The sequence below is a fragment of the Macaca mulatta genome, chromosome 9 (assembly GCF_049350105.2).
Source record: "Macaca mulatta isolate MMU2019108-1 chromosome 9, T2T-MMU8v2.0, whole genome shotgun sequence".
Classification (NCBI taxonomy): Eukaryota; Metazoa; Chordata; class Mammalia; order Primates; family Cercopithecidae; genus Macaca; species Macaca mulatta.
In genome coordinates this window covers 104,507,810-104,533,474 of record NC_133414.1, presented here as the reverse complement: position 1 = coordinate 104,533,474, position 25,665 = coordinate 104,507,810, and the positions used below count along the sequence as shown (strand labels likewise).

Here is a 25,665-nt window from a genome sequence, read left to right as displayed (position 1 = left end):
CGGGGTTTCACCGTGTTAGCCAGGATGGTCTCAATCTCCTGACCTCGTGATCCGCCCGTCTCGGCCTCCCAAAGTGCTGGGATTACAGGCTTGAGCCACGGCGCCCGGCTGACACCTCCACTCTTATGTTTTGTTTTTTTCAATTAATTTTGAAAAACAACTTAGTATTTTTTTAATCACAATACAGATTACTTTTTTAAAAAGTGGGACTCACAAAATTATTTTATTCTTCTTAAAGAACTGTTTTGTTTCTTTTTGCCTATTAAAGGTATAACTTTTTTTTTTTTTTTTGAGACTGAGTCTCGTTCTGTCGCTCAGGCTGGAGAGTGACAGGATCTTGGCTCACTGCAACTTCCACCTCCCAGGTTCAAGTGATTCTCCTGCCTCAGCCTCCAGAGTAGCTGAGATTACAGGTGGGCGCCACCACACACAACTAATTTTTGTATTTCTAGTAGAGACGGGATTTCGCCATGATGGCCAGGCTGGTCTTGAACTCCTGACCTCAGGTGATCCACCCGCCTTGGCCTTCCAAAGTGCTGGGATTACAGGCATGAGCCACTGTGCTCGGCATAACTTTTTTTTTATTTTTTATTTTATTTTATTTTATTTTATTTTTTTTTGAGACGGAGTCTGGCTCTGTCACCCAGGCTGGAGTGCAGTGGCGCGATCTCGGCTCACTGCAAGCTCCGCCTCCCGGGTTTACGCCATTCTCCTGCCTCAGCCTCCCGAGTAGCTGGGACTACAGGCGCCCGCCACCTCGCCCGGCTAGTTTTTTGTATTTTTTAGTAGAGACAGGGTTTCACCGTGTTAGCCAGGATGGTCTCGATCTCCTGACCTCGTGATCCGCCCGTCTCAGCCTCCCAAAGTGCTGGGATTACAGGCTTGAGCCACCGCGCCCGGCCTTTTATTTTTTATTTTTATTGTTTTATTTTATTTTATTTTATTTTTTGAGACAGAGTCTCCGCTCTGTTGCCCAGTCTGGAGTGCAGTGGCACGATCTTGGCTCACTGCAAGCTCCACCTCCCAGGTTCACGCCATTCTCCTGCCTCAGCCTCCTGAGTAGCTGGGACTACAGGTGCCCGCCACCACACCCAGCTAATTTTTTTGTGTGTTTTTAGTAGAAACGGGGTTTCACGGTGTTAGCCAGGATGGTTTCTATCTCCTGACCTCGTGATCCACCTGCCTCGGCCTCCCAAAGTGCTGGGATTACAGGCATGAGCCACCGCGCCCGGCAACGTAACTTTTTAAAGTAGGACTCACAAGCTGCTTTCTGAAGGGAAGGCATCACACTCTGCCTGACACATAGTAGGTACTCAGTACATATTTATTGCATAACTTAATTGAGTAATGGTCTTTTTTCAGAACGATTTTTCTCTGCAGAGTCCTTAGTTTTGTGATGTTGGTATTATCATTTTTTTCAGTTTAGTTTGAAAATCTTTGAATCTTTTTCCCTCATTGCCTATTCCCAAGACCCAATCCTCCTGAGTCTTTCATCTTAAAGACTCCTAAAGTTTCTTGGAGTGATCTTGACCCTCATCACCATTCTAGTTCAGAACGTGATCATCTTCAGTAACATCTTACATCAGTGAGATTATCTCACCTGAACAGGTTTTAGAACTGACTTTTCCAGCCTTCTGTCTCCCTACTAGTTGATTCTTATCATCACTGTCAGATTAATAAATCACTTTTCCCAAGCTGTTGTCTTGCCTAAAGATCACCAGTGGTTCTGCACTATTTCAAGATCAAGTTCAAACTTCTTGACCCAGCATGTAAGCATTCTGTTGGCTGGCCTTAGCCCAACTTTTCAGCCTAACTCTTCTCCAGTCAGACTTACCAATTTGCTGTCTCCTTTTACATGACCTATTCATTCCCAATTCCGAGATGCCTTTCTCTCTTTTCTTTATATGACTAAATCCTTTCTTATTTTTAGGCCTTGTTATACAGGTCACAAAATTACTCTTCCTTTTTCTCAATTTAATAATTATTAAAAACATTGTGAAACATCTGTTTGAGGTTTATATATTGCTTCTTGTTTTTGTACTCTCTTATTTAATATTGTACAAGCCCGAGTATATAGGACAAAGAAGAAAAACAAAACAAACACCTGTGTACCATCTACTTTAGGAAATAGAACATTTCCAGCAACTTTGAACCTGTCTGTGCTCACCTGCCCAGTTGTAACTCTATTCCTCCCCTGTGGAGGTATTATTATTATTATTTTGAGAAAGAGTCTGGCCTTGTTGCCCAGGCTGGAGTATAGTGGCGCGATCTCCGCTCACTGCAACCTCTGCCTCCCGGCTTCAAACGATTCTCCTGCCTCAGCCTCCCAAGTAGCTGAGACTATAGGCGTGCACCACCATGCATGGCTAATTTTTGTATTTTTAGTAGAGATGGGGTTTCACCACGTTGCCCAGGCTGGTCTTAAACCCCTGACCTCAGGTAATCCACCCACCTCAGCCTCCCAAAGTGCTGGGATTACAGGCGTGGGCCACTGCACCTGGCTGTACTGTTCTATATTTGGATAACAATTTCCTTAGTTTTCTTTATAGCTTTATCACATTTAATACTTCTTAGGTAGTATATTGTTTAGTTTTATTGCTTTTGACCTTTAGTACAAACTTTTCTTTGAGTTACTTTTTTTCATTTAACATTCATTTAACATCATTCATAAAGATGTATGAGTTCATTGCTGAATGGCAGTCATGCAAATATGCCCCGGTATCATATCGATCATCGCAAACATTCTGTAAGATAGGCCTAATCTATATTCTGACAACTTCCAAATGTATTTGTCTAGCCAGAACCTCTCCCTCAAATTTTAGGTTTAAGTAATAAACTTCCTACTCAACAGTATGAGTCACACTGGTCTCCTTGCTTGACTTGCTCTTACCTCAGATCATTTGCACTGTTTTCCCTCTGCTGAGAACACTCTGCTACTAGTAAGATTGGGGAGAGCTTGGCAGAGAACGCAGGGTTTGAGCAAGAGTCTTTGAAGGAAATATTGAATTTGGATGAACAAAGAAGGAGAGTTGAGAAAACATTTTGTTTTTTGGAGACAGGATCTCACTCTGTCACCCAGGCTGGAATGTGGTGGCACGATCAAAGCTCACTGCAGCCTTGAACTCCTGAGGTCAAGTGATCCTCTCACCTCAGCCTCCTGAGTAGCTAGGACTACAGACTTGTGCCACCATGCCTGGCTAATTTTTTTTTTTTTTTTTTTTTGAGACGGAGTGTCGCTCTGTCACCCAGGCTGGAGTGCAGTGGCCGGATCTCAGCTCACTGCAAGCTCCACCTCCCGGGTTCACGCCATTCTCCTGCCTCAGCCTCCTGAGCAGCTGGGACTACAGGCGCCCGCCACCTCGCCCGGCTAGTTTTTTTTTTTTGTATTTTTAGTAGAGACGGGGTTTCACCATGTTAGCCAGGATGGTCTCGATCTCCTGACCTCGTGATCCGCCCGTCTCGGCCTCCCAAAGTGCTGGGATTACAGGCTTGAGCCACCGCACCCAGCCGCCTGGCTAATTTTTTAAATTTCTGTAGAGGCAGGATATTGCTATGTTGTCCATACTGGTCTCTAACTCCTGGCTTCGAGCAATCCTCCTGCCTCTGCCTCCCAAAGTGCTGTGATTACAGGCATAAGCCACCACAACCAGAAGAGAAAATGTTTTAGATAGAAGGAATGGTATTAGCAAAGGTGCAGAAGTAGGGAAATTCACAATATCAGCAAAGGAAAGTGAAATTTTGTCCTATTGGATGTAGAGAACCTCAGATACTTTTTGAGCAATAGAGTGACATGAAAGCTATGTTTTAGGATAATTAATCTGGCTGGTTTTTGTAAGCACAGTTTGAAATGCAGGCGGAGACTGAGGGATGAAGAAGGTAGTACAAATGACAGGGAAAGAAGAGTGTCTGCAGAAGACATGTGCAAGAAGGATTCAGCAGGGTTTAGCTATTGATTGGGTATAGGGATGATGGGGGAGTCAGAGAAGCCTGAGATCTTGAGCCGGAGTGACTTTGAGTCTAGGAAGGGCCACCAGGGTAGGGAAAACTCTCGTGGGAGAGACCCAGCTCTGGGAAGTTCAGCTATGTGAGATGTTTGTCCTGCCTGGCAGGTGGCAGGTTTTCCAAAGGCATACCAAGAGAACAGGTTGATTGGGTACAGCAGTGGGGCACAGTCTTGTAGGCACTTTTGGGCTGGCTATTACCCTCAGCTCCCATAGGGAGCGTAGAACAAGTCTGACCTGTGCTGGGGTCTAAGTGGATTCAGCTGTAATGCTGTTGCTGCCGCTGATAATGTTTTATTTTAAAAGATTTAGTAGCTAATATTTATTGAATGCCTATTATATGTTAATGCTTCTTTGGGTGGGAGGTAGTCATCCCCTCAAGCAGTTATTCTTTGTTACAAACAATCCAATTAAACTTGCTTAATTATTTTGAAATGTGCAATTAAATTATTGTTGATTATAGTCACCCTATTGTGGTATCAAATACTAGGTCTTTTTTTTTTTTCCTTTGGTACCCATTAACCATCCCCACCTGCCCTCAACCATCCACTACCCTTCCCAGCCTCTGGTAACCATCGCTACTCTATCTCCATGAGTTCAGTTGTTTTGATTTTTAGATCCCACAAATAAGTAAGAACATGTGATGTCTGTCTTTCTGTGCCTGGCTTATTTCACTTATAATAACCCCAGTTTATGCATTTTATTAGGAGCTTTGCATATGTCGTGCGTGCGTGCGTGCGTGTATGTGTATGTGTGAGAAACAGTCACTGTCACTCTGTCGCCCCTAGGTGGAGTGCAGTGGTGTGATCAGGCCTCACTGCAGTCTCGACCTCTCCCGGCTCAGGTGATTCTCCTGCCACCTCAGTACTCCCATGATCCCCAAGTAGCTGGGACTAGTAGCTGGAACTCGGCACATACCACCATACCTGGCTAATTTTGGGGGGATTTTTTTTTTTTTTTTTTTTTTTTTTTTTTTTTGTAGAGACAGGGTTTCGTCATGTTGCCCAGATTGGTCTCAAACTCCTCGGTTCAAGCAGTCCACTTACGTTGGCCTCCCAAAGTACTGGGATTACAGCCATGAGCCACTGCACCTGGCTGCATATGTCGTTGTCTTTAATGGCCACAGGAATTCTGTGGGAGAGTGGTGGTGGTGGTGGTTTTTTTTTTTTCTTTCAGATAAGGATATTGAAGCTCAAAGAGGTTAACTTGCTCAAGGGCACACAGCTAATAAGTGGCTTAGCGAGATATGAATTCAGCTGGGCTCACTCAAGAACCTCAGGGGTGACCATTATATTATCTTCTTCCTAGAGGTAGCACGGCATCTTTAGTAGAGATGGGGATATTAAAACAGGGAGATATTTTTAGGAATAATATACATGGTAGTTGCTGATGTTGAGTCTGAAGTGATTACTGGATAGCCAAGGGGAGATCTGCAGGAAGCATTTGAAATGACTGGAACTTGGTAAGAAAGCCTGAGCTGATTTCCTAAATCTGAGCATAGAGTTGAAGACACAGACATGGATGGATATAGGAAAAATAATCTATGTTCAGATGTGGTGGGGAAGGGGCCAGCCTTGACAATGCTTACATTTAGGGATAAGAAGGAAACATAGTTGGAGAGGTTGGGTGTTAGAGAGGTGGAAGATGACATCAGAAGTGAAATAGTCCGAACTTCTAGCCAAAGAGATTTTGGGGAGGATGGAGTCTTGAGAAAATAACAAATACCATTTCTTTCTTTTCTTTTTTTTTTTTTTTTTTTTGAGACAGAGTGTCGCTCTGTTGCCTAGGCTGGAGTGCAGTGGCGCTCACTGCGACCTCTGCCTCCTGAGTTCAAGCAATTCTCATTCCTCAGCCTCCCGAGTTGCTGCGATTATAGGCGCCCGCCACCATGCCCCAGCTAATTTTTCTTTTTTTTTTTTTTTTTTGAGACGGAGTCTCTCTCTGTCACCCAGGCTGGAGTGCAGTGGCACGATCTTGACCCACTGCAACCTCCGCCTCCCAGGTTCAAGCAGTTCTCTCCCTCAGTATCCCAAGTAGCTGAGACTACAGGCATGTGCCACCATGCCCAGCTAATTTTGTATTTTTAGTAGAGATGGGGTTTCACCATGTTGGCCAGGCTGGTCTCGAACTCCTGACCTCAGGTGATCCGCCCACCTTGGCCCCTCAAAGTGTTGGGATTACAGGCGTGAGCCACCACACCTAGACTCATGTGTTTTTTTGGCAGAGGTGGGTGAGAGGGGACCAGATCATCTTTAAACTTCCTAGCTTCATGAATCTGAGACTTTAAGTTTTGGGGTTTTTTTTTTTGAGATGGAGTCTCGCTCTGTTGCCAGGCTGGAGTGTAGTGGCCTGATCTCAGCTCACTGTAGCCTCCGCCTCATGGCTTGAAGTGATTCTCCTGTCTCAGGCACCCAAGTAGCTGGCACAAAGATTTACTCTTAAATTTTCTTTTAATATTTGTATTATTGGCTAGGCGTGGTGGCTCACACCTGTAATCCTAGCACTTTGGGAGGCCGAGGTGGGCAGATCACCTGAGGTCAGGAGTTCGAGACCAGCCTGGCCAACATGGTGAAACCCCGTCTCTACTAAAAATACCCAAAATTAGCCAGGCGTAGTGACAGGCGTCTGTAATCCCAGCTACTCAGGAGGCTGAGACAGGAGAATCACTTGAACCTGGAAGGTGGATGTTGCAGTGAGCTGAGATCACCCCTTTGCACTCTAGCCTGGGCAACAAGAGCAAAACTGTCTCAAAAAAAAAAAAAAAAAAAGAAAAAAAGAGTTGTATTATTTAATTATTTAGCTGTTACATGGAAGTCTTTGATCTATTTTGAGTTAGTTTATATATATGGTGTGAGGTAAGAGTCCAACTTCACCTTTTTACATGTGGATATCCAGTACTGTTTGTTGAAAAGACTAGTCTTTCCTCATTGAATTGTTTTGGCATCCTTTTTGGGGTTTTTTTTTTTTTTTTTTTGAGATGGAGTCTTGCTCTGTTGCCCAGGTTGGAGTGCAGTGGCATGATCTCTGCTCACTGCAACCTCCGCCTCCCATGTTTAAACAATTCTCATGCCTCAGCCTCCTGAGTAGCTGGGACTACAGGCGTCCACCACTGTGCCCAGATAATTTTTGTATTTTTAGTAGAGATGGGGTTTCACCATCTTGGCCAGGCTAGTCTTGAACTCCTGGCATCAAGTGATCTGCCCACCTCGGCCTCCCAAAGTGCTGAGATTACAACATGCCCAGCCATCATCCTTTTCAAAAATAAATTGATCAAAAAGTGAGAGTTTATCTCTAAGCTTTCTGTTTTGTTCCATTAATCTGTATGTTTATCCTGATGCCAGTACCACACTATTTTGTTTACAGTTGTTTTGAAGTCAGGCAGTTTGAGTCTTCCAGCTTTGTTTTTCTTTCTCAAGACTTTTTTGACCATTCTGGGTCCTCTGCATTTCCAAACAAGTCTTAGGATCAATTTGTCAATTTCTGCAAAAAAGAAGTCTTAGGTGGGATTTTAATCTATTTGGGGATTACTGTTATCTTAAAAATACTGTCCTCTCATCCATGAACATGGGAGTCTTTCCATTTAGAGTTTAAGTTTTACATTTCTTTTGTTAAATTTATTCCTAAGTTTTTGTTGTTGTTGTTGTTTTTGTTTTTGTTTGTTTGTTTTTGAGGCAGAGTCTCACTCTATTGGCCTGGTAGAGTGCAGTGGCGAGATCTTGGCTCACTGCAACCCCCACCTCCCGGGTTCAAGCCATTCTCCTGCTTCAGCCTCCCAAGTAGCTGGGATTACAGGCATGTGCCACCACGCTCGGCTAATTTTTGTATTTTTAGTAGAAACGAGGTTTCTCCATGTTGGTCAGGCTGGTCTTGAACTCCTGACCTCAGGTGATCCCCCCACCTCGGCCTCCCAAAGTGTTGGGATTACAGGCGGGAGCCACTGTGCCTGGCCTTTTTAGTGTGATTCTCTATATAATCACAATACCATCAAAATCAGAAAATTATCACTGATGAATAGAAGTGAGAGTGGGCATCCTCATCATGCTTGTTCCTGATTATAGAGGAAAGGCTTTCAACTTTTCACTGCTGAATATGTTCATTGTTTGCTTGTCTTCCATGGCCCTTATTGTACTGAAGTACACAATGGAGGTATTCCTTGTATACCTAATTTGTTGAGAGTTTTTACCATGAAAGGCTGTTGAATATTGTCAAATTATTTTTCTGCATCTATTTTTTCCCCTTTTTTCACAGATCCTGCATGTGGCATCTGAAAGCTGTCCGTGAAGAGGGATTTTTTTTTTGTTTTTGTTTTTGAGATGGAGTTTTGCTCTTGTTGCCCAGGCTGGAGTGCAATGGCAAGATCTTGGCTCACTGCAACCTCTGCCTCCTGGGTTCAAGCGATTCTCCTGCCTCAGCCTCCCAAGTAGCTGGGATTACAGTCATGTGCCACCACACTCGGCTAATTTTGTATTTTTAGTAGAGACGGGGTTTTTCCATGTTGGTCAGACGGGTCTTGAATTCCTGACCTCAGGTGATCCACCTGCCTTGGCCTCCCAAAGTGCTGGGATTACAGGTATGAGCCATTGCACCTGGCCATCTTTTTTTGTTTCTGTTTTTGTTTTTGAGACACTATTGCACTCTTGTCAGCCTGACTGGAGTGCAGTGGTGCAATCATGGCTCACTCCAGACCTAAATTCTTGAGCTCAAGGGATCTTTCTACCTTAGCATCCCTGAGTACTTGGGAATATAGGCGTGTGCCATCATGTCCAGCTGTTTTTGTAGAGGTGGTGTCTTGCTGTGTTGCCCAGGCTGGTCTTGAGCTCTTGAACTCAAGCCATCCTTTCATCCCAGCCTCCCAAAATGTTGGGATGATAGGCATGAGCCACTATACTTAGCCTGTTTTCTACATCTGTTGAGATTCGTGTGGGGTTGTTCCCCCTTCATTCTGTTAATGTGGTGTATCACATTTATTGTTTGCAATAAGTGTGTTGATGTTGAACCATCCTTGCATTGCAGGGATATATCTCACTTGATCACGGTGAATGATCCTTTTAACATGCTGTTGAATTTGGTTTGCAAGTATTTTGTTGAGGGTATTTGCACCAATATTCATCAGTGATATTGGCTTGTAGTTTTCATTTTTTTATGTGTCTTTGTATGGTTTTGGTATCAGGGTAATACTGGCCTCATAGAATGAGTCTGGAGTTATTCTTTCCTCCTCTATTTTTTGGAATAATTTGAGCAGAATTGGTATTAGTTATTTAAATATTTAGTATAATTCAGCAGGAAAGCCATGGGTCCTGGGCTTTTCTTTGCTGGCAGACTTTATTACGGCTTCAATCTTGTTACTTGTTGGTGTGTTTAGGTTTTGGATTTCTTCATGGTTCAATCTTGGTAGGTTGTGTGTGTCTAGGAATTTACCCATTTCTTCTAGATTTTTCAATTTATTGGCATATAGTTGCTCATAGTAGCCACTAATGATCTTTTGAATTTCTGCAGTACCAATTGTAATGTCTCCTTTTTCTTTTTCTTTCTCTTTTTTTCTCTTTTGAGACGAAGTCTCGCTCTTGTCCCCCAGGCTGGAGTACAGTGGTGTGATCTCGGCTCACTGCAACCTCCGCCTCGCGGGTTCAAGTGTTTCTCCTGCCTCAAACCTCCCGAGTAGCTGGGATTACAGGCGCCTGCCACAACGCCTGGCTAATTTTTGTATTTTTAGTAGAGACGGGGTTTCACCATGTTGGCCAGGCTGGTCTCAAACTCCTGACCTTAGGTGATCCGCCCACCTCGGCCTCCCAAAGTACTGGATTATAGGCGTGAGCCATCGCACCTGGCCTAATGTCTCCTTTTTCATCTCTGTTTTTATTTGTGTCTTCTGTCTTTTTTTCTTAGTCTGGCTAAATGTTTGTCTGTATTCATCAAGGTTATTGGCCTGTAATTTTCTTTTCTTATAGTGTCCTTGTCTGGCTTTAGTATCAGGGTAATACTGATTTCCTAAAATGAGTTTGGAGGTATTCTCTCTTCTTTTTTGGAAGAATTTGAGAAAGATTGGTATTCTTTTTTTTTTTTTTTTTTGAGATGGAGTCTCACTCTGTTGCCCAGGCTGGAGCACAGTGGCACAGTCTTGGCTCACTGCAACCTCTGCCTCCCAGGTTCAAGCAATTCTCCTGCCTCAGCCTCCTGAGTACCGGGAACTACAGGCATGTGCCACCATACCTGGCTAATTTTTGTATTTTTAGTAGAGACAGGATTTCACCATGTTGGCCAAACTGGTCTCGAACTCCTGACTTCAGGTGATCCGCCTTTCTCAGCCTCCCAAAGTGCTGGGATTACAGGCGTAAGCCACCATGCCCAGCCTGCTTTTTCTTTTTGTTATTTATTTATATCGCTATGAACATACATTTATGTTAACTTATGGCTGAAAATTCAGTACTATCGTTCTTTGTTTTGTTGCTCAAATTATGATGGCTTTGACCCTTAGGAGTTTCTTTGTTTTGGCGCCTGTGTATTTTGAATAAACCCCATTTTTTTTAGAGTATTGTTTTACTTGTGTTCCAGACTCATCTTATATTTTTCTTGCCCTAGCCCTTGAATCAATCACTTAGTTCCTTTTATTGGAAAATAATTTTTTTTTATTTTGAGACAGAGTCTTATTCTGTCGCCCAGGCTGGAGTACAATGGCGTGATCTCGGCTCATTGCAGTCTCTGCCTCCCAGGTTCAAGCAATTCTCCTGCCTCAGCCTCCCAGGCAGCTGGAATTACTGGCATGTACCACCACGCCTGGCTAATTTTTGTATTTTTAGTAGAGATGGGGTTTCATCATGTTGGCCAGGCTGGTCTCAAACTCCTGACCTGAGGTGATCTGCTGACCTCAGCTTCCCAAAGTGTTGGGATTACAGGCGTGAGCCACCTCGCCCAGCCGGAAAATAATCTTTAGAGACCAAGGTCTGGGCACTAGATGTGCTCATTGCTGCTGAGGTGCCATTGCTTCTAGTGGACAGTCTAGTGCTTCTAGTGGACAGCCACATATACACATATTTATATTTCTGTGTCTTTCTGTATCTATTAAAAATATAAGTTTACATTGATACCTTTGATTCCAACTTAGTACCACAATTTTAGCCTTTTCCAATTTCTTATTTATAACTTCTTTTTCCAACAATGAGAACACTGGATTTCATTTTCTACAATTTACTTTCTTATTTCCTCAATTCTAGTGTACACAAAGTTTCATAATTGCTAGCTCACCTGTGAGAAACACTTTTAAAATAGGTCATAATATTTACATATAGTTCTTTTTCTCTTAAGCTTTATTGTATCCAGTCAAAATCCAGCTTTCCATAGTTAAATTCTTTTCTTTTACACTCCTTCAATGTGATTATGTTACTCATTTATAGTTGTTAGGTTAGTTTGTTAGAATTTTTCTTTTTCTTTTTGAGATGGAATCTCGCTCTGTCGCCCAGGCTGGAGTGCAGTGGCTCGATCTAGGCTCACTGCAAACTCCGCCTCCAGGGTTGACGTCATTCTCCTGCCTCAGCCTCCCAAGTAGGTGGGATTACAGGGGCCTGCCACTATGCCCGGCTAATTTTTTGTATTTTTTAGTAGAGACAGGATTTCACTGTGTTAGCCAGGATGGTCTCGATCTCCTGACCTCGTGATCCACCTGCCTGGGCCTCCCAGAGTGCTGGGATTACAGGCGTGAGCCACTGCGCCCGGCCAGTTTGTTAGAATTTTGATTCTGTTTCCCACCCCACCCCCCATCATGGTTGGTTTTATTATTGTGATAACAAATATATAATATAAAATTTATTATTTTGACCTTTTTGTGTGTGTGTATAGATGGGGTCTGACTATGTTGCCCAGACTGGTCTCAAACTCCTGGCCTCAGGTGGTCTTCCCACCTTGGCTTTCCAAAGTACTGGGATTACAAGCATGAGCCACCACACCTGGCCCATTTTGAGCATTTTTATGTGCATTGTTCAGTCGTGGTAAATACATCCACGTTGTTGTGTAACCATCACCGTCATCCAGCTCTAGAACTTTTTTCATATCACCAAACTGAAACTCTATGCCCATCAAATAATAAGTCACCATTTCCCCTCCCTTCAGACCCTGTCAACCACCAGTCTGTTTTCTGTCTGTGAATTTGACTACTCTAGTTACCTGATGTAAGTGAAGTTGTGTAGTATTTGTCCTTTTGTGATTAGCTGATTTCTTTTCTTTTTTCTTTTTTTTTTTGAGACAGAGTCTTGCTCTGTTGCCAGGCTGGTGTGCAGTGGTGTGGTCTTGGCTCACTGCAACCTCTGCCTCCTGGGTTCAAGCAATTCTCCTGCCTCAGCCTCCTGAGTAGCTGGGACTACATGTGCACACCACCACTCCCAGCTGTTTTTTGTATTTTCAGTAGAGACGGGGTTTCACCATGTTGACCAGGATGGTCTCAATCTCTTGACCTCATGATCTGCCTGCCTCGGCCTCCCAAAGTGCTGGGATTACAGGTGTGAGCCACCGCGCCCAGCCAGCTTATTTCATTTAGTATGTCTTCTAGGTTCATATGGTAGCATGTGTCAGAATTTTTTCCTTTTTAAGGCTGAATAAATTTTATTGTATAAACTACATTTTGTTTATTGATTCATCCATCAGTGGACACTTGGGTGACTTCCACCTTTTGGCTGTTGCCAGTACTGCTGCTATGAACATAGCTGTACAAATATCTGTTCGAGTCTTTGCTTTCATTTCTTTTGTATATGTATCCAGAAGTGGAATTGTTGGATCACATGGTAATTCTATTTCTAATTTTCTGAGGAACTGCCATACTGTTTTCCATACTGCTGTACCATTTTGTATTCCCACTAGCAGTGTGCACAGGCTAGTTTTTCCACATCCTCACCTGAACTTATTTTATTTATTATTATTATTTTTAGAGATCGAGTCTTGCTCTGTCTCCAAGCTGGAGTGCAATGGCACGATCTTGGCTCACTGCAACCTCTGCCTCCGAAGTTCAAGGGATTCTTCTGCCTCAGCCTCCTGAGTAGCTGGAACTACAGGCGCACGCCACCACACCTGGCTAATTTATGTATTTTTAGTAGAGACGGGGTTTCACTATGTTGGCCAGGATGTGTTTTTTTGTTTGTTTGTTGTGAGACGGAGTCTCCCTCTGTCACCCAGACTGGAGTGCAGTGTCACCATCTCTGCTAACTGCAAGCTCCACCTCCCGGGTTCACACCGTTCTCCTGCCTCAGCCTCCTGATTAACTGGGACTACAGGCGTGTGCGCTACCACACCTGGCTAATTTTTTGTATTCACAGTGTTTTTAAAATAATTATCCTAATCGGTATGAAGTGGCATTTCATTTTAGTTTTGATTTGTACTTTTCTAATGATTAGTGATGTTGAGCATCTTTTTATGTACTTATTGGCCGTTTGTATATCTTCTTTGGAGAAGTGTCTTTTCAAGACCTTTGCCCTTTTAGAATTTTTTTGTTGTTTTGTTGAAGGTTTTGATATATTCTGGATATTAACCCCTTATCAGATATTTTTTCCCACTCCACAGGTTGCCTTTTCACTGTATCCTTTGCACAGAAATTTTTTATTTTAATATAGGTCAGTTTATTTATTTATTTACTTATTTATTTAGTTTTTGAGATGGAGTTTTGCTCTTGTTGCCCAGGCTGGAGTGCAGTAGTGCGATCTCGGCTCACCGCAACCTCCACTTCCTGGGTTCAAGAGATTCTCCTGCTTCAGCCTCCCGAGTAGCTGGGATTACAGGCATGTGCCACCATGCCCGGCTAATTTTTTATTTTTAGTAGAGACACGGTTTCTCCATGTTGGTCAGGCTGGTCTTGAACTCCCAACCTCAGGTGATCTGCCCACCTTGGCCTCCCAAAGTGCTGGGATTACAGGCGTGAGCCACCATGCCTGGCCAATTCAGTTTATTTTTTTCTTTTATTGCCTGTGTTTTTGGTGTCATATCCAGGAAATCATTGCCCAATCCAATGTCATGAAGCTTTTGGCCTATGTTTTCTTCTAAGAGTTTTATGATTTTAGCTCTTATATTTAGTTTTTTATCCATGCCCCTGGATTTTTTTTGTACACCAAAGTTAAAGAAGAATAAGAAGAATTCAACTATCTTTTATCTAGTACTTACTGTATTGGTCAGTTCTCGCATTGCTATAAAGAAATACCTGAGACTGGATAATTTATAAAGAAAAGAGTTTAATTGGCCCACAGTTCTGCAGGCATACTGGAAGCATCATGCTGGCATCTGCTCGGTTTCTGGGGAGGCCTCAGGAAACTTTCAGTCATAGTGGAAGGCGAAGGGGAAGAAAGCACTGCTTACATGGCAGGAGCAGGACCAAGGAGGAGGGAGGTGCTACACACTTTTAAACAACCAGATCTCACTCACTATCACAAGAACACCACCAAGAGGATGCTGCTAACCCATTCATGAGAACTCTGCCCCATGATCCAGTCACCTCCCATCAGGCCCTACCTCCAACACTGGGGTTTACAATTCAGCTTGAGATTTGGTGGGGACACAGATTCAAACCATATCACTTACATAGTTTCATTGTTTACATTTTGTTTTCTTGTTTATTGGGAGTTTATATTTGTGAATGATGTTAGATGTGGATCTGATTTTGTCTTTTTCCTGATGGCAACTCAATTGTCCAGACACTATTAAAAGTCCATCTCTTTTTTTTTTTTTTTTTTTTTTTTTGAGACAGAGTCTCGCTCTGTCGCCCAGGCTGGAGTGCAGTGGCCGGATCTCAGCTCACTGCAAACTCCGCCTCCTGGGTTTACACCATTCTCCTGCCTCAGCCTCCCGAGTAGCTGGGACTACAGGTGCCCGCCACCTTGCCCGGCTAGTTTTTTGTATTTTTTTAGTAGAGATGGGGCTTCACCGTTTTAGCCAGGATGATCTCGATCTCCTGACCTCGTGATCCGCCCGTCTCGGCCTCCCAAAGTGCTGGAATTACAGGCTTGAGCCACTGCGCCCGGCCTAAAAGTCCATCTCTTACACTGAATGCCACTTCTGTTAAATGCTAAGTTTCCATATGTATTTCAGTCTAATTCTCTACTTTCTAGTCTTTTCCATTGTTCTTTTTTGTTTTCCGAGCCAGAGTCTTGCTCTGTCACCCAGGCTGGAGTTCAAGTGATTTTTCTGCCTCAGCCTCCCAAGTAGCTGGGACTATAGGCGCCCACCACTGCGCCCAGCTAATTTTTATATTTTTAGTAGAGGCAAAGTTTCACCATGTTGGCCAGGCTGGTCTCGAACTCCAGACCTCAGGTGATTCACCTGTCTCAGTCTCCCAAAGTGCTGGTATTACAGGTGTGAGCCACCGTGCCTGGCCTTTCCTTGCTATTTATTCTTGTGTGTTTGTTTTTCCATATAAACTTTAACATCAATATGTCTCCATAAAGTAGCTTTTTGGTATTTTTATTGGCGTTCTGCATTAATTTTTAAACTATACTTGTCAGAGCTTTGGGAATCCTTGTCAGTGTCACCAACACTGATGGAACCTGGAATTTTTGTTTTGTTTTGTTCATTTGGATAGGGGGAGGGTGTGAATGACTTCCGCTTCCCTTCTTGAACTAGTCATTTCATGTTATGAATTAGATTTCCATAAGATTTCAGTGGAAGAAAGCATATTTCTTTTTTAAAAAATAGTTTGAAACTTGTATCATAAAGTAGCCTCTACTTGAATGCTTGGTGCTGTGGTACTGCTGACACAGCCTAGTCCGTGAAGACTAGGTTAGATTGTCTACATAAGCATCAGTTGCTCTCCTTGTATCTACCAACATTGAACTTAGTTTTGCCTACTGTGGCAAGAAAAAGTGAGTTCACTTTTTTACCTAATAGTCTTGAATGCTTGTGGATTGCCTTTATCGATTGGTTACAGTTTTATGGATGAGTCCATTTTAATGGTATTGAAGAGAATATAGGTGATCATCCTTTTTTTTTTTGAGATGGAGTCTCGCTCTGTTGCCCAGGCTGGAGTGCAGTGGCACAATCTCGGCTCACTGCAAGCTCCGCCTCCCGGGTTCACGCCATTCTCCTGCCTCAGCCACCCGAGTAGCTGGGACTACAGGCGCCCACCACCTGCTAATTTTTGTATTTTTTTTTTTTTTTTTTTTTTTTTTTAGTAGAGACGGGGTTTCACCTTGGTAGCCAGGATGGTCTCAATCTCCTGACTTCGTGATCGGCCCACCTCGGCCTCCCAAAGTGCTGGGATTACAGGCGTGAGCCATTGTGCCTGGCCAGAGGTGACTTTTTTTTTTTTTTTTTTTTTTTTTTTTTTGAGATGGAGTCTTGCTCTGTCACCCAGGCTTGAGTGCAGTGGTGCAATCTCAACTCACTGCAACCTCCGCCTCCTGGGTTCTCTCCATTCTCCTGCCTCAGCCTCCCGAATAACTGGGACTGCGGGCGCCTGCCAAAACGCCTGGCTAATTTTTTTGTGTGTGTTTTTAGTAGAGACGGAGTTTCACCATGTTAGCCAGGATGGTCTCGATCTCATGACCTTGTGATCCGCTGTCCTCAGCCTCCCAAAGAGCTGGTATTACAGACGTGAGCCACTGCGCCCGGCCGGTGACTTTTCATAAAGTCTATGTCTATATACGTGCTAAAATCAGAACTATAAACTAGAGTCTTTCATCCTTAGCACTATTGATATTTTGTACCAAAATCTTTTTCTTTTTTTTTTTTTTTTTTTTTGAGACGGAGTCTTGCTCTGTCGCCCAGGCTGGAGTGCAGTGACCGGATCTCAGCTCACTGCAAGCTTCGCCTCCCGGGTTTACGCCATTCTCCTGCCTCAGCCTCCCGAGTAGCTGGGACTACAGGCGCCTGCCAACTCACCCAGCTAGTTTTTTGTATTTTTTAGTAGAGACGGGGTTTCCCCGTGTTAGCCAGGATGGTCTCGATCTCCTGACCTCGTGATCCGCCCGTCTCGGCCTCCCAAAGTGCTGGGATTACAGGCTTGAGCCACCGCGCCCGGCCATCTTTTTCTTTTTTTAAAGATACAGTCTCACTCTGTTGCCCAGACTAGAGTGCAGTGGCACAATCTTGGCTCACTGCAACATCTGCCTCCCAGATTCAAGTGATTCTTGTGCCTCAGCCTCCCGCGTAGCTGGGATTACAGGTTTGTGCCACCATGCCCAGCTAATTTTTGTATTTTTAGAAGAGACAGTATTTCAGCTTGTTGGCTAGGCTGGTTTCAAACTCCTGGCCTCAGGTGATCCGCCTGCCTCAGCCTCCCAAAGTGCTGGGATTACAGGTGTGGGCCAAATAATTCTTGTGGGAGATATCCGGTGCAGTGTAGGATGCTTAGTGGCATCCCTGGCCTCTACTCACTATATGCCATTAGCACCTTCAGTTGTGACAATAAAAAATTCCTCTAGTCATTGCCAGATGTCCTCAGTGGGGGGTTGGTGAGTGGGAATAGTCACCCATTGAGAACTACTCACTATAAACACTGGCTCATCTATTGCAATTGTAAAGGGATAATTATTTACCTGTTTTCCTAATAGTCTTATAAAGTATAATCCTATTATCAGCCTGCCTAATGAATGTTTTTGACCACCAGAAATGACAAATAACATCTGGAATTCACATGACTATGTGTTAAGAATGCTGGTAATAACATGGTGGTTATGGAGGTGGTCTGTTTGCACCTCACCCACTATGACCATAATAATGATGATGATTTTATAATAATCAAGTTACCATTCATGGATGACTGCTGTGTACCAGGAACTATACCTTAGTAAAGTTTATATAAACATATTTTACAGTAGAAACCCTGTGAAGGTTGCCTGAGTATGATGCAACTATAGGTACCTCTGTCAATTTAATGGGCCATATATACATTTCATCTGACTTTGTTTGTTTGTTTGTTTTGAGATGGAGTTTTGCTCTTGTTGCCCAGGCTGGCTTGCAGTGGCGCGATCTCAGTTCACCGCAACCTCTGCCTCCCGGGTTCGAGCAATTCTCCTGCCTCAGCCTCCCGAGTAGCTGGGATTACAGGAGCCCACCACCACGCCTGGCTAATTTTGGTATTTTTAGTAGAGATGGGCTTCTCTACGTTGGTCAGGCTGGTCTTGAACTCCCGACATCAGGTGATCCACCTGCCTCGACCTCCCAAAGTGCTGGGATTGCAGGCATGAGCCATTGAACCCGGCCTCATGTGACTCTTGATTGTCAAAACTAGATGAGGCCAAAATGGGCACGATGGCACACCCTCCTACTTGGGAGGCTGAGATGGGAGGATCGCTTGAGCCTGGGTGTTCAAGTTCAGCCTGCGCAACATAGGGAGACCTGTTTTTAAAAACAAAAACACACTAGATGAGGCCAGAAAATCTGGTTTGACCAGAATAGTCCGGTAGTATCCAGTACCTCAGGAGCAGAGAGGTCATTTGGTAAAGATGAAGGTATGTAATTACCGAACACGGCCTGGAAGTTGTCAGTAGATCAGTGCAGACAGTGAAGAATCATACTAAGGCAAAGTACAGGTCAAGTTTCCTGAGGCTGCATTCTCTGAGTTGGGCAGATTATCTTCTTTCAGAACCAGCATGTACATATAGGTGGAACTGAACCCTCTGTACAGAATACAGGTTGAGCATTCCAAATCTGAAAAATTCAAAATCGGAAATCCTCCAGAATTCTAAATTTTTTGAGCACCAACATGATGCTCAAAGCAGATGCTTTATTGGTAAATGTAATGCAAATATTTTAAAATCCAGGAAAATCTGAAACACTTCTGATCCCAACTATTTTTGATAAGGAATATTTATGGTTTGCTTTTTTTAGAGGGCTATCTTGAGAGAATTAGTTATAGGTCGATAACTCTTTGACCTATAACTAATTTGAATTAATCTTTAGAAGCCAGGCCAGGCGTGGTGGCTTGTGCTTATAATCCCAGCACTTGGGAAGCTGAAGTGGGAAGATTGCTTGAGCCCAGGAGTTCAAGTCGTCCTGGGAAACATGGCAAAACCTGTCTCTACTAAAAAAAAAAACAAAAACAAAAAATACAAAAAATTAGCCGGGCATGGTGGCGCATGCCTGTAGTCCCAGCTACACAGGAGGCTGAGGTGGGAGGATCACTTGAGCCGGGGAAGTCGTGAGCCGTGATAGTGGCACTGCACTCCAGCCTGGATGATGGGAGCGAGACCCTATCTTAAAAAGAAGAAGAAGAAAACCATGACAGGTGTCTTTAAGCTGCCCTTGCTCTTCTGGGTTCATGAAGCATCTAGGAGAGGTTACCCACATGTAAAATTAATTGAGTTTGAAGAAATGTTAACTTTGTATGGTATTCTTTTAATTTTGTTTTAAAAATAATTTGTCTCATTCAAATCCTGAATTAGAAGTTGTTTGGTATAAATATTGAAAGTTGTTGAGGGGAGAATTTATTCAAAGTTTAATCATTTTGCTTTTATCTATCTTATACTTAGCTCTTTATTAGTTACTGGGAGTGTCAAGTTTTATTTTTAAATCTTAACTAAAGTCTAAAGTAATTACTAAAAGCTAGTTCAAATAATACGTAATGAGTAAAGACCTGAGTTAAAACATTTAGCATACTGAGTTAACTTTGTTGACTGATACTGTACTTACATGGGCCTCCTATTTCTTGTGGCCAATCAACAGAAGTAATTGTCTCAAGACACACCTGAGAAGGTTTAATTATGTTAATTGTACTACTCTTCCTTAGTGAGCTTAGTTTAGCACCTCTTTGGTATGGGTAGCTACTTTCCAGTATTCAAGTGGTACTGTTTCCAGGATGGTTTTTGGTGGTTGATATTTGTAATATCAGTAATTCATATATCTCCCCCTTCCTTTTATTTTACTGTGTTTTATGATATTTTGAAAAGCTCTATTTTTAAGAACTTTGTATTGAAAGATGTCAGTGTTCAACTTAATGCATTTTTACAAACTGAACATACCTGTATAACCAGCACATGACCTGGAACCCCAAAGCCCCTTCATTCTCCTTTTCAAATCCAATCACTACTCCCACTCCCAAGGGTTAATGACTATCCTGGAATGAAGGCATAGCTTGATTTTACTTGCTCTTCTGCTTTGTATAAATGGAAGGTTACAGTATTTACTCTTTTGTGTCTAGCCTCTTTCACTCAACCTTATATTAGTGAGATTCATGTGTATTGTGCTTTGTTCTGTATTATTCCTTTTTATTGCTGTATACTTTCCATTGTGTGAATGTACAATTTATCATTTCATTGTTGATTGTCATTTGATCATTTCTAGTTTGGGCTATTTTGAATAGTGTTGCTATGAACATATAAATGCATTTATTTGGGTTATTTATCTGTTACTAGCGTTGTTAGGTCATAGTGTGAGCTTTAGTGTATAGTGCCAACTTTTGAAAATGGTTGTGCCCATACCAAATTGCATTTCTATAGCGGTGTGTGAGAGTTTGTTAACTTCTCTAACACTTGGTATTTGCCCTCTTTTTCTTTTTGGCCATTCTGGTAAATATGTAGTAGTATCTCAGAAAATCTTCTGTTGGGAAAGTTAGTTGCAAATTTGGGACCTCTTGGGACTTTAACCTGTCACACCAACTTCATGCCACCACTGAAACCTCAATGATATCTCTTCATCCAGTAGAGTCCCTTTGCTTAGGGCAAGCATGATCTTCAATCTGCACTCAGAATTAGCAAATATTTTCAGAGAAGAAAGTGAATGATGATTATCAGCGCACCTCAGAGGTTGCTTGCCTTTCTGGAACTAGTTTATCCAATCCTGTTGCTTGCACAGCTTTCCAACATCTTTGCAAACGTGACTTTTGTGATTTATCATGGCCTTTTCCAGTTGTTGAAGTTGAATTTGTTTGCCATGAGCTACTATATCCTACCCAGAAATGGAAGTCGTCAGTAGATTCTTGGGATTTTCTATATACATAATCATATTGCTTGAGAATCATGTTAATTTTTTTCCTCTTTCCTTTCCCATTTCTACATGTTTTGTTTCTTTTTCTTGGTTTATTTGGACTGGTTAGAACTACCAATAAAGTGTTGAAATAGAAGAAATGTTAGTGGCATCGTGTTGGTAGAGGAGGGCGTGAGATTGTTTACATTATTTGTCATGTAAACTATTGAGTATGATAATTACCGTAATTTCTGTGATATTCTTTTTAAAATGAAGAAATGTAATTCCAGTTTGCTGACTTTAAAAAAATACATGAGTGGTTGTTGAATTTAAATACTTTTTTGCACCTATCAAGATGATTATGATTTTCTTCCCTTTTTTTCTGACCCTGTGGTTTAATGTATACTTTTAAAAATTAAAAATACTTAAACCCATTCATGTCTACTGTAGTACTCATTTTTATGTTTCCTCTCATGCATGAGGCAGTTCTGTACATATACTCTCTCACTTTAAACCTGTTATACATTTAATCCTGCCATGTATTATGGTTCTTAGCTAAGGGACTCCTTTGGTAGATTAGAAGCATTCCAGACTCCCCCTACACCTCTGTTTTATGTGCAGAAGAAGGAGTAAAAAAACTGAAAACTTTCCTTGGAGCATTTATTTTGACCTACTTTTTGTTTCCTGGCTTTTGTTATTTGGGATTGTAAGGGAAGAAGAATGGGGTCAGGGAAGGACTGTGAGAGTGATAAACAGGAGCTGGAGAATAAACCAGTATATGATTTCCTTCAGCACCACCTTCTGTTCCTCCCCTTCCCACGCTTCCTCTTTCCCTGTAGTTCCAGCTTTACCATAAATCAGCTTGCCTTTGGGCAAGTCACTTAACCACTTACCTTTTTTTTTTTTTCTTTTTGATTATACTTTGGTATGCAAGCACTGACTGAGGTTTTGTTTCTCATTTGGAATTGAAGAGGATGACTGTGAACAGCTGTTGTGACCCATCACTTAGGGAGAATGGAAAGATTAAAGGAACAGTTTATAAAGCACATGACACTTTAAAAAAATGAGAGTGATTGTTATGATTAGATTTGTGCAATAGTATTCTATCCTTTTTTTTTTTTTTTTTTTTTTTTTGAGATGGAGTCTCGCTCTGTCACCCAAGCTGGAGTGCAGTGGCGCGATCTCAGCTCACTGCAACCTCCGCCTCTTGGGTTCAAGCGATTCTCCTGCCTTAGCCTCCCGAGTCGCTGGGATTACAGGCATGCGCCATCATGCTTGGCTAATTTTTATATTTTCATTAGAGATGGGGTTTCACCATGTTGGCCAGGCTGGTCTCGAACTCCTGACCTCAGGTGATCCTCCCACCTCGGCCTCCCAAAGTGTTGGGATTACAGGTGTGAGCCACCACGCCTGGCTTATATCTTACATTTCTTAACAGCCCCGAAAACTCCATGTGGAAGAAGGATACTTGTGATACACTCTTGGTACCCAAACTACAAGAAAGTTTCTATAGTTACCTCTCTGGCGCAAGGTCTAAAACAGAGGTTTTGTTCATTTGCTTAAAATTATAACGTTTCTATAAAGTGTTCTGTGTTAAGCTTGTCACTTTTGGAATGAACAACCATTGATAGGCATGCATCAAACTAAAACAACATTTGCCAAAGCACTTCTCTCTAGAATGATACTGCTTTAGAATTTCTTTAAATTGCAACCACCCTACTTCATTTAAGGGTTTATTTGTTGGTCATAAACTCCTTTCCAGAGGACCAGGACATAGAGTTACAATAGCTGATATTCTGCCTGGCACAAAGGCAAAACATCAAGGGTGAATAAGATTTAACTGACAGGATTTTATTTTGTACCCAACTTTATGATCTAGCTGGTGTATGAAGTGAGGTATACATGTTCCTATAACTGAAGAGCTTTGGGTAGGTGGTTCCCTAAGACATGTTATTTTTTAGTTCATGTAATATTAATAGTACTTGGGATATATGGTCTTAAGCATTAATATGTTGAGGCATCCTAGGGCTCATACCACCACTATCTTGTCACCCTCTGCTTATTTACCTCTGCCTTCTGGAAGGAAGTGGGAATGTTAGGTAGTGTGGTTTTGATTCCAGGCCTTTTCTCTCTGGGTTCCTCCTCCACATGCATGAGTGCTATAGGCCTTGACTTCCACCTATGGTTTTGGGAGGGGGTGGATGGATTCCACAGAAGGGAGGTTTTGGTTTGTAATTCACTATTAATGTGATCACTCACCTGTTCAGGTTTATAGGTCATTATTTCTAAATCAGGTCTGACTTTAAATTTGTAAGAGACCAGTGGTGGTGAGTAGGAAGCAAAAAGCAAAGTAAAATTTCCCAATCTGCTACTATATTGATTGTGAAACACTTGAAAGAGAGATGAGAAAGACTGAAAGATCAATTGAATAAAAGATTCTTTGCATAGTAAAATTTACTCTTGGTGTGGAATTTGGAAATGACCTTATATTTGGGGATTTGTTTTTGCATACCTGAAATTTAGGCCTTTACATGTCTTAGTCCATGATTGTGACCTGGAGTTCCTGTTATAGTTCATTAGCACCATGCTTCTTGTTTTTCCACTATATTCCTCATGCTTTTTCCTCATTGTCAGGCTCCGCTCACATATTTCCCTTCTATCTTGATTGATTGTCTCCTTGCCTTTTATTTGGTGTGCTTCTACTCTCCCCTCCTAGACAGGGTTAGGTGCACCCCTTCTATTACTCCCATAGTGCTCTGGGGACAATTTTGTCACCACACTTAAAAGATAATGACCTGGGCTGGGTGTAGTGGCGCATGCCTGCAATCCCAGCACTTTGGGATGCCAAGGCGGCAGTCGCTTGAGCCCAGGGGTTTGAAAGACCAGCCCGGACAACATGGCAAAACCTCATCTATACAAAAAAAATTACCTAGAGGCCAGACACTGTGACTCATGCTTGTAGTCCCAGAACTTTGGGAGGCCAAGGCGGTTGGATTGCTTGAAGTCAGGAGTTCGAGACCGGTCTGGCGAACATGGCGAAACCCTGTCTATAAAACAAAACAAAAAATTAGCTGGGTACGGTGGTGAGTGCCTATAGTCCCAGCTACTGGGGAGGCTGAGGTGGTAGGATCACCTGAGCCCGGAATGTTGAGGCTATAGTGAACCGAGATTGTGCCTGGATGACAGAGTGAAACCCAGTCTCAAAAAAATAGAAAAAAAAGATAATGACCTGTTTTTATATCTGACTTCATCACTAGTCTCGGTTCCTTCAAAACAAGGGCTCTGGTGTACTCATCTTTGTAACCATTTGCGTAGTGTGATGCCTGGACCTTAATAGACTTTGTTAAATGTTTGTTTGGATATGGAGGGGAGGCTGGACACAGGACTGGGAGTTAAGACTGAGTTCGATTATAACTTTTTGTTGTGTGATCTTGGGCAACTGATTTATTAAACTCCTTGAGATTCAGTTTCCTTGTATGTAAGATGAGGGGATCTAGCCCACCTGGGGATCTTGTTAAAATGCAGATTATGGCTCAGTAGGTCTCTGGTGGGTTCTGATATTTTGCATTTTTAACAAACTCCCAGGAGAAGCCAGTGTAGCCAGTCCATGAACTACAAAGGACTAGATAACATCTAGTGGCTCTTCCAGTTTTTATCTTCTGTGATTATAGTCATTGTTTTAAATTCTGAACAAAATGACAAAATATGGGTTGTAATTACTAAATATCTCTCCAGCTTATCAGAGTGCTGAAAAGACAATTCTGTGCCTTATGAAGTTTCCAGTGTATGACAGTATCCCTAGAATTGAAAGTAATTTTATTGCTCTTAAAATTTTAACTTTAACAAGTTAAAAATATAAATGTCTGAGAAAGCATTTGGGTTAACACTAGCTTGTCATCTAAATTGCCAGTATGCTTGCTTATTGGAGAACATTTGCTGTAAATAAAATTACTCTTGAAGGCTTTATGCTAATGATCTGAGGTAGATAGACAGGTGATCTTATGAGTATAAATACAGAGACAGGCAAGCTGTTGATGAATTCATCATCGGAGGAGGAAGAGTTCCCAGTCATTGTCTTCACTTCTCCAGAAGGTGAGAATCAAATTGCTGTAGGAAGTGTTGATAGATATGCTATAGGTAAACCCAGACTTTGTATTGAATAGGATTGCCAGAAATAGGTTTTGTTTGAAAATGTTGCTACTGTTTCTTTTGGGTTTTGCTTCCTCAAGAAGTCATGATATTTGATTAGGGAGTATTGCCACCTTGGAAATTTTTAGCTTTTCTTGATCCTTTGTACAAAAGTAGTTGGACTAATTTTTATGTGTGACTTGTAGAATAATAAATCCATCTCTTTACTCTCAACCATATCAGGAATATTAATCCAACACAACTTCAGCATCCAAGTAAGTTATATCCATGCCTGTGATGAACTCTGATAATTTTGTAAATAGTTCTTACTGGGCTGGAACTGTTTTGTCTACCTACATCCTACTCTGTGTTTTACAATTTAAATATTTTTTTGTCTGAAAAAATTAAAATCCAGATAAGGGAAATTGAAACCTGAAAAAAAGTACAGAGTGTAGCTTATAGTTAAGGTGGTTATCTTTATTATATAGAGTTTTTAACCTCCCACATAGTAAGATAATTTATACTTCCAAAGTGAGCTATGTTTCATCTCCCTTCTACACAGTTGTGGTTTAGACAGAAGTTTTAGACCATCATCATCATTATTACACTTTAATCATTTGTAATTCTTGGTTACCTAAGTCAAACTCACTGGGTCAAGCACCACAGA

General features: G+C 42.1%; 1 protein-coding gene and 1 long non-coding RNA gene across 10 annotated transcripts in view; both read left to right on the top strand.

Moving 5' to 3' along the window:
- IDE (insulin degrading enzyme) overlaps positions 1–25,665 on the top strand; it is a 118,795-nt gene that overhangs the window by 4,048 nt on the left and 89,082 nt on the right.
- On the top strand, positions 21,813–24,000 carry LOC144331189 (uncharacterized). Its single transcript, XR_013398150.1, has 2 exons — positions 21,813–23,831; positions 23,968–24,000. It is a non-coding gene; the product is annotated as an uncharacterized LOC144331189 (long non-coding RNA).